Source organism: Micropterus salmoides, unplaced genomic scaffold, assembly GCF_014851395.1.
Source record: "Micropterus salmoides isolate LMB-PRFRI ecotype aquatic unplaced genomic scaffold, ASM1485139v1 Ms_hic_scaffold_23, whole genome shotgun sequence".
Lineage (NCBI taxonomy): Eukaryota > Metazoa > Chordata > Actinopteri > Centrarchiformes > Centrarchidae > Micropterus > Micropterus salmoides.
The window spans coordinates 14686405-14699055 of NW_024041484.1; the positions used below are offsets into that span (position 1 = coordinate 14686405).

The 12651-nt window shown below is 40.8% G+C and overlaps 1 pseudogene; it reads right to left on the reverse strand.

The window, feature by feature from the left end:
- Positions 1 to 160: 160 nt before the first annotated feature.
- LOC119918211 lies at positions 161 to 12431 on the reverse strand (annotated as a pseudogene).
- Positions 12432 to 12651: the final 220 nt, after the last annotated feature.

The window sequence follows — 12651 nt, forward strand, 5'->3', positions numbered from 1 at the left end:
AAAAAAACACAAATTATGGAAAAAATTGTCCATTGACATTCCATTGTCTCATATTATTTTAAATGACACCGTTAAAAAAAAGATTATGGATGACATCTTTTGAATTAAAAGAACAAAGCTTTCTTACAAATAACTGCAGATGTGTCTTACTTATATTTTAGCTGTACATTTTTATTGTACTGTAACATGCTGGTTATTTGTACTATGACAACAATACATTTTGCTTCTTGAGTACAAAAATAGGAAGAAAAAAATATTCTGGTACATGTATTCTCTTTTTTCTGTTGCTGCTGTTTGTGTGCACTCTGGTAGCTACTGTATAGTCTGGCACGATATATAAGTTTAGCACTGGAGCTAAACACAAACTTCAAACCCTGACAAAACTAAATATTTTTTTGACTTCTCTCCTGTACTAAGGGATACTGCGTGGGACACTTAGTTTAGCTGGTTGACATTTCATACAGTACATATAGTGTAACAGTATTTTGGAAATACATGTTCGATAACATTCTCTACTATACTTTGAACAGGCCTGTGAACTCCAAACAATTATCAGATATATTTATATACGTTCTTTGCTGAATTTTTATTGCCTTAAATCTCCATTTAACCAAGCAAGTGAAGTATTTCATCAATCATTTTATTATTCCTGAGGGGAAGTTGTTTTGTTTGGCAGAGAGAATGTTCAGAACCTGTGACATGAAATCAAGTTGCAACAGCAGCTCTGGCAGGGACGAGAATTTACTTGGGTGATATTTCATAAGTGTTAAAAGGTTACGATGAAAAACTTAAACTGAAATTAAATTATCTAACCTTTAAAACTGTCCAATGACATAACTGACAATCTAGGTAAAAACACAGTTACACCTCTGTGAGGTAGTGCAGGTCATTTAATCTCCTGTACTTTCCTTGTTACTTCCAGTTAGACGGATACCGTGTCATTTTAAATTACTCATAATAATAATGTTCAGTGACAACTTCTAGTTATTGTAACTAAAATACCAATACCTATATTTATCACAGCTAATGTCTGCTGAAAAAAAAGGAGAAAAAATGTAAATGACAAGGTATCACTTTATCACTTTAACTTGAAAGGAGTTTGGGTAGTAAAATATATTTGCTTAAAATTAATTTAGAAAGAACTTAAAAGAATTTTAAAATTCAAATCTAACAAATTCTGTTTAACGTGTTTGACACTTCATTTTATAAGTTAAGTCAGCTTCAAGTCTGTTAAGGCTGTTTGAGCATTTCCTTCGGCACAAGTTCTGAGACTAGGAAGACTTGTTTGTTAAATCCCAGAGGGCTGGCTGGTGTTAAGACAACTGAGTCGGAGTAAAGACTGCATAGTATAAATAAAAAATAAAATAAAATAAAACTCTGCTACATCTGGTGAAAACAAGTACAGGTTACTACTAAATTGAAACACAAGTGAGGTTGCAGCATATTTGGTCTTCACTGAGAGTGAACTAGGCTACATTTTCCCCCTAACTACAGTTGAGGTCAAGACTGTGTGGATATGCCACATGTGTGCCTAACATTAGCAGTCTTCAGCTTCAGAGAATTTTTCAGAGAAGTCACAGGATGAACAGTTGGAATAAATAAACAAACACGTTTATAATTGTTGATAACTGCTTTTGGGGAGAGGAGATACAGTCGGCGTGGTATTCGGAGGAGGAAGTGGTACATCCATATTAAGTGTAAGAATGAGCCTCACTGTTCTGGACAGGGTGTATGCATAGAAAAGAGGGTGTGAAGAGTCATCAGTACTTGCTGCTTGAGTCGTTAGCCAAGCGGCTGATGTAGGCTTCATAGATGGTGTCCAAGAATGAGCTGTCAGTCTGAAACACCCAAGCAAGGATCATCATCTTGCATGTTTGTGTGCAATGCATGCATGTTTAAACAAATAAACACAACGTGATGTGAGAGGCCATGGACATATAATGTGTCAGCTACTTCTAGTAATATAATTCTTACCTGGATCAGACGGAGCAGCGTGGCTTGAAGCTGGTTTCTGGACAGAACTCTGCCCTCTTCCTGCAGCGGGGGTCTGGACAGAGTTGAGGGGACAGGGCAGCTCTCCTGGGCAACCGCTGATAACCCACCACTAGATTTTGCCTGAGTGAACACACTGGGAGAGAGGAGCAGGATGGGGGCCACAGTGGCTGGTATCCGCTGCGGGGAGATCACCTGGACAGACAGATACAGTTATTAGTACTCCTTTACAGTTGTTCACAATAACAAAAAAAAAAAAGAAACTCTGGCTTCCACCTCATTACTTAGTAAGTTATCAATAGATACATTTACATGTGAATGATAATGTGAATTATCATGCAACATACAAATGAGGCAACCTGAAGATTTAAATGAACACAAATAGTAAAGTAGCCAAAGACAGCAGCTAACAGAGTTCACAGTACTTACCTGAAACTGCTGCGTAGCCTTCTGAGCTACAGTGGTCTGGTTAGGGACCGGACCTACAACTGAGCCAGCACCTTGACCATGACTGGGTCCCAGAAATCGAGCGGCCAGTCGAGGGAGATCATGGGAAGCCAGGCTTTGCTCTTGCTGGACCAGCTGGAGCTTTTGCAGGAGCTCATGAGGCGACACCACACCGGGCATCTGGGAAGACAGGCCTGACAAGAGAGGAGGAGGAACCCAATGATTAGACTTTATTTAATAGCTTACACGGATAAAACAGGTATCTTGGAAGAGACATTTAAGAGTTTAAATATAGAGATAATACCTGTGCGAATACTAAATCAGTGGTTAACTCACATAGTTTTGTCAGATTAAGAACTATACAATTTTTTGTGACACCAAACAGAAACTGCAAAGTGACTGTATTTTAAGGAAACTGACATAACTTGTGAAGGTTGAAGGACTACTATTTACTTAAAATTTAGATAATACTCCACTTTTACATTTTCCCAAAAAGTGCATGTGGCACACTTATTCAGTACATGGTTGTACTGCTCATTCATAGCATATTGAGAGCATAAAAGATGTCTACCTGGTCCCGGTATAGTTGAGGCTGACTGGCTATTGTGCTGTGCCTCTGGTTGAGGTTTAGATAGCTGAAAAATAGCTGCTGGGTCTGTTGCGTATGATGGTGGGAACATGACACAGAATCCACCATTACTGGCTGGGAAGAGAGATGGGGCTTCTGCAGCAGGGGAGGAGGGTTGGAGGAGGGAGGTGGTGGCTGGATTTGGAAAAGTCTCTGGATTGGGTCAAGCTGTTGCTTTTGATGATGATGGTGGTGGTGCTGCTGATGATGGTGGTGGTACATATGGTGATGGTGGTGGTGATGCTCCAGCTGCACCCCGTTGTCACACAGCCTGTTCTCGGGGGACTCTGACAGGGTCTGAAGCACCCCTCTCTGTCCTTGCATGAGCTTCTGGATGGCTGGGCAGTGCTGTGGCTGATTCTGCTGCTGCTGCTGCTGATGGGCGGTAGTGGGGCTCGGCAGCAAGCCCGCAACAACGTTTCCACCATCCCTGAGCCCTCTATCTGAAAACCCAGCCATGACGACGTTCCCTCCCTTGGAGGTCACACTTCTGGCAGAGTTCACTGTATCCTCATATGTCAGCGTGCGGGCTACAGGTGGCCGAGCGGCTGTTACCGTTGATGACGCCGTCCCAGGGGTGGCCAAAGGAGAGACTAGGTCAGGTTTGGATGAGTGGTGGTGCTGATATTGAGAGCCAAAAAGAGTGGCCAGAGAGAGAGACTTGGGTTCAGTACCTTCACTGTCCTGGATGAGACACACAAAGAGAAGGGTGAGAGGGAATGAGAAGGGGAACCAACTACGGTGTAGTTATTTCTGATGTATTTTCTTAATATCAGGCTAAATGAAAAGGTCTTTAAATGACAATAAAAAAATGGATTGAGTAATGCATCGGATAAAGTCAATACTGAGTTTGTTATGGCAACATTTCCTGTTACTGGTCGTCTTTAGCTGATACCTTTTGCCATCCCATTTGTTCTCTTGCTGTGGACCAGATAGGCCCTCCTATGCATCACAAATATTATCATCAAGGAAAGATGATGTACTGAATGTAAGCCTGGAATGAAATAGGAAGTGGGTGTTTTACCTGAGTGTTCGGTTTAACAGGTATTGGTTTGATCAAGTTGGGGTTTCCAGAAAGAACACTGCTGCCACCAATCTCCTTTGGCTCTGATGTAGACTGGCCCTGAGAGAGATACATAAAAAGGGAGAGGGAGGGAGATACACAGTCAGAGAGATAGCAGAGAAACAGAAAATGAATGATGATACAATAAGTGACTTAAGAAGATCTTAGATGATTCTCTACCCCCTGCTGGTCAGTATGATGAAAGGCAAACAATTGAATAAAAGGTCATATTTTTCCATCAAAAATATTAATTTGTAATGTTCTATTTCTTTCAACCACCCTATATATCCTTACCTTATCATACTCTGTCCGTGCTTTGGTCAACATCTGGATGATGTCCACTGACTTCGCTTCACTTCCTCCTCCGACTATTTTCTCCTCCTCCTCGCCGTCCTCCTTCAGGGGACAACCATCCACCCTGAGACTGAACTAGGACCTGCTCCTGCTGGGCCAGACTACACACACACACACACACACACACACACACACACACACACACACACACACACACACACACACATATATGAGACAAGCAGTAAAGCTGAGTCTTCTTGTCATGATAAGACTACTACTGTAACTTTACACCAGATATATATTTTTCAACAAAGCAAAATACATTTGTTCACTGTGGGAGCCAAGCTTATTCAAACATACAATGGTTATCATTTGTTGTCCATTTATTGGCTCTAAGCCCTAGACACAGATCTATTAATAAACAAACTGATATCTCAAAAAGATAAGAAACAAACTGTTCACAGAATTTAATTTAAATTTGTTTTCTTTAAGTGCTGTATACAGTTTGTGGTTACATTAGCACTTACATCTTCATCTTCTGGGCAATGCGTTGACAGTCCTCCTTATCATAGAACCAAATCCCATGGATAACCACTGGGGGAGTGAGGAAGAGAAAGAGAGAGAACGAGAAGTGAACTTTTGAACATGTTTCATAAACTAAAATGGATCTGGAATAATGCCCCACTCTAAAATGCTAAAAATCAAGTTAGCCGTTGACATAATGACAGTGCCTGTTGAATTTTGATGTGCCGGTCAGTAAGGTCAGCAGACAACAAAATGAGTTTGCTGATCTGCCATACCGTTACAATTAAATGAATGCACAGACATGCCGTCGTACAACTCTGCTGCTTTGACATCATCGCAGGCCCGACAGACATGTAAATGGTTTATTATTAGCCCTGCTGGGTCTAAGCCCAGGATTTAAAATGAGTCATTTCCCGATGGGAACAGAAGCCAGCAGTGCCATTATGGGCCCCAGGAGTCCTCTCAACTACATAAACATGGTCAACAAAGGAGGGAAAAGGCAACACTAACACCCATTTGTCAGCGGGTTGTAAGCAAGTAAGTTGCATTAAATTACACAGTGACTCATTTTACTAGACTCATTTGCACTGACTCCTAAAAGCATATTGAAACAGGTAGCGTTGCTGAATAATTATTCAATTCCAGTCAGAGAGGAGAGACTCATAATCATAGTTTTGCCCAGCTACAAAATTAAAGGACAAGGAAATAAACAGTGAAGGTATACAAAAAAAGGGTCCAGATCCCACTGGCCTTGAACTTGTTTCATTTATCCACTTAGTCTCTAGGTATCGTGTAAAAACATTACTGCCAATGAGGTACCTGAACTACTAAAAACACCACAACAACACTTGTTCTGGATACCCTACTTATCATATCAATGCTTTTTTAAATCTAATTCTGTCTAAACATAAGCAGCTGAACAATAACATTGTCTGCATAAAATACAGTTTAGAACTGGCAAAAATATGATTTAGTTGGATCAAAAAATAAGATGAAAGGAATTTGAATCTAAACAACCCCAGATTTAGGGACTTAACATTTGAAACTCAGTATTGCAGACACGTTTCAGTTTGTACCTAAAAAAGTATTGAGGTTTGATACCAAGCCCCTAATCGAGACAGCAGGACACCATCTCACACTTCAACACACTTACTTTCTAAAGTGACTCTTGAAGAAAAGATAAGGCCAGGTCCAAAAAGGAAAAGAGGTGAGGTGTTAAAGACATGAGAAAAATAAACAAAGGAAATAGAAAGACCTATGAATGAAGTGGAGCGGCAGGATTTAAAGCCAGACAGAACAGAGAGCAAAGTGGGGTCTACTGTATGTGGTGATCAAAGTTACCACCACAGTCCTATCAAAGACACACACACACACACACACAAACATTCCTCAAACACAGATATACACAAAACTACACACACTTGGCTACAAATCAGGTTGGACAAAGCCACTCAGGTCAGTATGGATGAGGGGAACAGAGAGAGAGGGAGAGGCAGAGACACATACGTATGTACAGACACACAGAGTTCAATTGAGCCTGGGAAAATCTCCCCAGTACCAAATAAGTAACTGCAGTGAGAGACTGCCTGGTGGAGCCAGAGCCACTTAGTGCTCACTGGGGATGAGACTGTTTGACAGAGACAGAAAGACACGCAGTCAGAATCACAGAGCTGGAAAATTGAGAAAAAAAGGAGCGGGATGGATATAAAATAGGAAGAAGAGAGGTGTGTTAGAGATGAGATTATCAAAAAGTCCATCAAAAAGGGAAAGATCAATTTAGCTGTCAAGAAACAGAGGCTGAGCTTTGCTAATGACTGAATGTTGAACTGAAGTGCTCTCTCAAAAAAAAGAAAGAAAGAAAGAAAGAAAGAAAGAAAGAAGGGAGAAGAAAGGGATGAGAAAGAGACAGAAAATGTTTAATATAAGGAGATTATCACACAGGTTTTTAGCTGACCTGACCTTCCAAAAGTCTAAACCGGCACAAGATAGATAGAGTCAGAGGGGGGTGGGGGAAAAAAGAGAGAGAGAGAGAGAGAGAGAGAGAGACTACAGCCAGTAGCACCAACAAAGAAGTGGCAGTGGCCACAAGGTTAAGCTTTCAGGGTGAATTTTAGAAAGGAAGGGGTTCCAGTCAACAACGCTGGAGACAGAGAGAGGAAGCAAGGCAGAGGGACGTCTGCACTGAATAAGTGGAGATCCTAACCAAGTGAACTGGACTGCAAACTCCACTCAACAGTCACATGGGCACTATAAGGAGGGGTTCACTAACTGAGAAATGTCACTTCTGAATGAGACAGCATCCATTTACAGTTTGAACAAGGAGCACCGGAAACTTCTGCAATACTATCTCGACTGAAGTTTGTGACACGATCCAGGGCTGAATCTGTGTGGTCCTTTCACAGCCACTGTGACCACGACAAACCAGCCTCTGCTGTACACCTTCAGCAACTACTTGACTGGACTTCAGAGGGAGTTGGACGCATAAAAAGTCATTTTTAATCTTATGAGGATTTCAACAACGCTTCAGCCTGTCGTTTTCTGTTTTAACTACTCTGTTGGGACTTTGATTGTAAAAGAAGACATCTTTAGTTGTATCTGATTTATACACTTTCAGTAAATCTTCCACAGTCAACACCACATTTTCCAGGTTTAAATTTTGACCTTGTTTGGCTGTTACCCAAACTGCACTACTGGGACTACTCAAAGAATACTTTTTTATGTTTTGTTTAGCTTTTGTATAGCTAGAAATGCAGACATATTTGTTAGCAGCAGTGTTGTCCTAGATGGATTAGGTGTGATTTTACTGCAGTATGTGATCAGCTTTGCTCAGTGCATCAGTCATGAGTAACAGTGTTGATTTGATATTCTTTTAGTTTACTAGAGGTTTGTCAGGGTTAGGTTCTTACAGTAACACACATCCATGCTTGGAATTAATGTTGTCCGAGAAGAACCATCACTTCCTTTGTTTGTAGGAATGGAATTTGTGACATTGGAGAGGAGTAAATAACGAGATTTATAGCTAAAGAAACTCTCATTTATGAAGACATTACCACTAGTGTTAAACCTTTACAGCTTCCACCTGAGGCTTAACTGCAGGTACGTTTAAATTGCTTTTTTGATAATGAAGCCCAGTTCTATGGAGGCTTTGCCACAATTACTATAAAAGCTGTATGAGCACAACTTGACCTGACTAAAGGGTCATTTACACAGTCCTTCTCAATACAGTAGTGTATCCTTTGCCACTGAAGAAGAAAAATCTTATAAGAGGAAGTGTCACATCACCTTTGGCATCACCTTCATTGAAACTTTTTACAAGATAAGGAATTACGGAAGCTGCAATTTAAGTGTAGTCTGAGCAACTTCAAGTTCTAGAGAATCAAAGAGGAAAGTACAACCAGACGTTGAGACTCCAGAGAGACCAGAGGAGCCATGCTGAGAGGCCTGTTTCAGAGGAAACCCAAACATGAGAGACTGGAGGAGGAACCTGAGGTCAGATTTAAAGGCTTGCTGGTGTCAGAGAGAGATCTGGGATACACATACGTCCCACCTGGAGGTAAGACTGTCCGTACACCTGATATACAGAACACCATAGGCATGCCATATATGTGGCTAGTGGGCTACAGTGCATACAACTAGTTAAGCTCGGATCAACAACAGCGTAAAACGAAAGGGATGATAATCCAACAAATTAGGGCTGTAAATAATTTAATACCAAAATAGTTGCTTTTACATGGATTATCTGATTATTCAATTAAGAGTTTCAATAAATAAACAAAATTCAACACTTTTGGGCTCTGCTTCATTAGGAGAACTAACAACATGAGTATATACTGTATATAAAATACAATGTATACATCCAAAATTATTATATAAAAAGCCTTCTATCAGTTAGGATATTTGCCAGAATGGCTTGCTCAGACTAAAATTCTCTTCCCTGAATGTTGCGCTGTTCTGTGGTATATCTCCAATGCTTATTTTTAGCCTGTGGTGCCACTGTGTGCCAACTGCCATTCCAGGAAGTAATGGCAGCACTGAGAGTTACATGTTTGTCTAACGATAAGATTCCACGACCCTCGCACACAGAGGTCACGACACAGTGGGGCTGGCAGCATCACCAACAGCCTGGGGCCTAAACTGTCTTACAGATCAGGTGTTCGCTGGTGAAAAAACATCTTTTCTGAGCTGAGATGGATTCCTGTTCCTGGAACCCCCCGCCCACACGCCCACACACACACACACACACACACACACACACACACACACACACACACATCATCCAGTAAATGCTCAGTGACTGTTGGCTTTCGCCTGCTGTACTTGGGAAAGTGACATTTTGATTTCTCGTGCCGTTTCTCTGGTTATGTGCACATATGTTTTGTTAGTTAAATCTTATGTCACATCTGCATGCTAAACATTTCATTTGGGGTCCAACAACAGTAAGCCTAGTAAATCACAGCAGCTATGGTGATAAAAATCAGTTTGATTACAACCATACTGCACCTCTCCTTATTTGGGTGCTTTATTATCCGTCCTCAATCAGTGTTATCAGCTGGAGCCACTGACCATTAGGTTTGCAATGTACCCACCCACTCTTAAACTCACATAACTCCTGCCCATATTTCCTTTTTATCTTAGGAAGTAGTCATCAGCTGAGCTGTGATTACTGGCTTTATATGTTTTTAAATGTCTTTCCTTCCCAGGACATGAGAGTTAACTGTTCACTTGCAATTTATTCCCCTTATTACCAATGCTCTGACCACATCTAGAGGTCAGCACTATCACAGATCATGTTTAATGTGTCCTGAGTGCATTTAAACCGGGCATAAAAGGTTTTAGAGGTTACCGAGAAATGTTGATGTCATACACATTATTTCACTGAGCCTTCAGGATGTTTAAAAATGTCTATGTTGTATAAGTGTCAGTAAGACAAATGAAGCACTACAGTAAGGGATTCAAAGCAGGCGTAAGGAATCCACTGGTATCTAAACAGAGCATTCCACCTGCCTCTTACTGAGCCTGATGGAGAGTGTGAGACCATGACGGAGAGGGAGGGAGGTCTGTGTGTGTCAGCGATTCCTGAGTGAATGTGTGTTTATTTTATCAGTGACTGTTGTGGTGTATCTAATCTCTGCTGGCTGGTTTTGTAGTGCTGTCAAGCTCTTCTCCCACAGGCACACTCTGCAACATGTTTGTGTGCGTGCGTGTGTGTGTGTGTGTGTGTGTGTGTGTGTGTGTGTGTGTGTGTGTGTGTGTGTGTGTGTGTGTGTGTGTGGAAGTCAGATGTAGGTCTCAGAGGGAGAAAGGTTGATAGAATTGGAGTCACCACAATACCTCTGCTCCTTATATGGAATTAACATTTCCCACTCGAATGAACAGCGTCCCACCCGCTTTGGTCACTCTATCAAATTGTTAATCTTTTATCTACCTTCCTCCCTGTGGCTATAGATACATCTGCCGTTTTTAAGTGCGATGTGATCAAATTTCTATCAGGTTGTTAAAGTCACAAATATTTTGTCTTGTAGATTCTGAAGTGAATTACACTGAAGAAAATTATAAACGGAAAACGAGCATGAGCTGAACTCAAAGATCTAAGACTTTCTTTATGTACACAAAAGGCCTACTTCTCTCAAATATTGTTCAATCTGTCAAAAAACTGTGTTAGTGAGCACTTCACACAATTCTAGCTATTTGTCTGTTTAAATGTTCTCCCCAGTCCTTCTCCCTATCTACCTCTCTATATACACAGGCTGAGGACTCTGATATATCTTATTATCCATCTTTTTTTTCTGGTTAAACTGTTGTTTTCTCTGTCTAGCTCTTGTTTTCACTCTTTCCCTGTTTGCCTTTGTCTACATCTTTCAAAAGTTTGTCTCACTGTGTCTGGCTGCTTGTGAAACACAGCACAGGCTCTCCAAACTATTTAGTCTATGTGACTCGTCCTGGTATTTAGGCATCTATGTTTGCACAGTCTGTGACAGTCTGTCTCACTCTAGTGTAACCGATCCCTGCATAACCAAAGTTCTGTTGTAATTTTCCGTAAGCTAATATCTTAAAGGTTTTAAGATTAAGAGTTACATTTTGGTCAACATTCAGCATACTCTGAGCTACAATGAAAGTGGCTGAACAATAGAACTGTTTGCGAAGACAGTTACTTATTTACGGCAATGAATTTCACAATATGTGCATATACTGCGCTCAACACATATAGAGAGAACAATGTGTCAGACCCAAAACTGAAGGTATCAAAAATGAACAGGCAGACATAAGAAGTGTGTGTGTTTTCTCCTTACATCGTGCATTGCGGTAAAGCAGGAAGGGGTGCTGGAGCTGGAAGTCCAGGTCTTTGGTGATTGGCTCTGTCAAGTTCTCCATACTGAGTCTGTTCATAATGGTGAAACCATGCCTGGGAGATGCAAGTCTGAAATACAGAGGACACAGAACAGAAATACAATCACAACTTGAAAGAGGCACTTCAGCTATGTCATGCCCTGCTGTGCACTTTTTTTGCATGTTAACATTTTAAAATAGCTGTTTCAATATTTCTGTTAAAGAGGAGTTCTCTATATTCTAAAAACCGTACTTTAAGTAAAGTTTGGCATGGAAAATCTTTAGACTCTTAGATGTCAGAATCCAGCATCAACTTCATTACCTTGTGTAGATAAAAAGGGTGCCTTCCACCTCGGTCTTCTCCTAACACACACACACACACACACACACACACACCAAACTGATATAACTGACATAACTCTTCGGCTAAATAAATGTGTGTGACTCTGTACTTTTATGTGAAACATGTCAGTGTGTTATGGATCTGTCGACGGGTTAGACTTGTCGGCGGCACAAGCAAAATCAAATATTTTAAAATAACAAACATTCCAAAAATAATTGAGACCAAACAACTTAATTCAACTTGACTGTCTAATGAAACTTAACGCCCGCATCTTGTTAACGGTAACGTTACTATAACTTCAGCTGAAGTAACGTTACATCTGTCAGTGGCAAAGCGCGCTTACCACTGAGGATGACGACGCTAAGCTAAGTTAGCACATTATATTCTTAACAAATGTTCAGGCTTACCCACTCATTTGCCCTGTTGTTATAAGTATACAGAGCAACTTGGCTGGCCACGTCCACAATGTTATTGATGTATGGGTCTTGTCGCTGCAGTGCAGCCAGACTTATGTCCAGTCCTTTAGCGGTGAGGCAGCTACTGCTACCTGCAGAAGTCGCAGTCATTGTTTCCTATGAAGAAGTTAGCTCGCTAACTTACCTAGCTTCAGCGGCTAACGACTCACAGAACGATGAGATTAAAACCAAACCAACAAAAAAGTAAAAACACACAATTGAATCGGCAATTACACTGCAGTCTGTTTTGCAAATTAAGACTTGTAAATTTAAAATTTTCAAGAGTTATCGAGTTCTAACTGACATGAGTGAGTAAGTCAACGGCCATGTTTAGCCAGAGATTGTAAACAACTAGACACGAGTAGTTGCATAGCAAGATTGGCGAGCTCAGCCTTATCAATCAACTTGGAAGAATCGATGAGAAGTTCTGCTGTCAACTGCAGCGATTTTCATACTCTCTTAAAAAATTGATGATAATGTCAGGAGAAACATGGCTGTGTACCATTAGGTCTGTAGCTCATTAAATTATTGCTTACATCAGGTAGGGTCATTGCATTGCCAGTGGATTGGTTTTGAA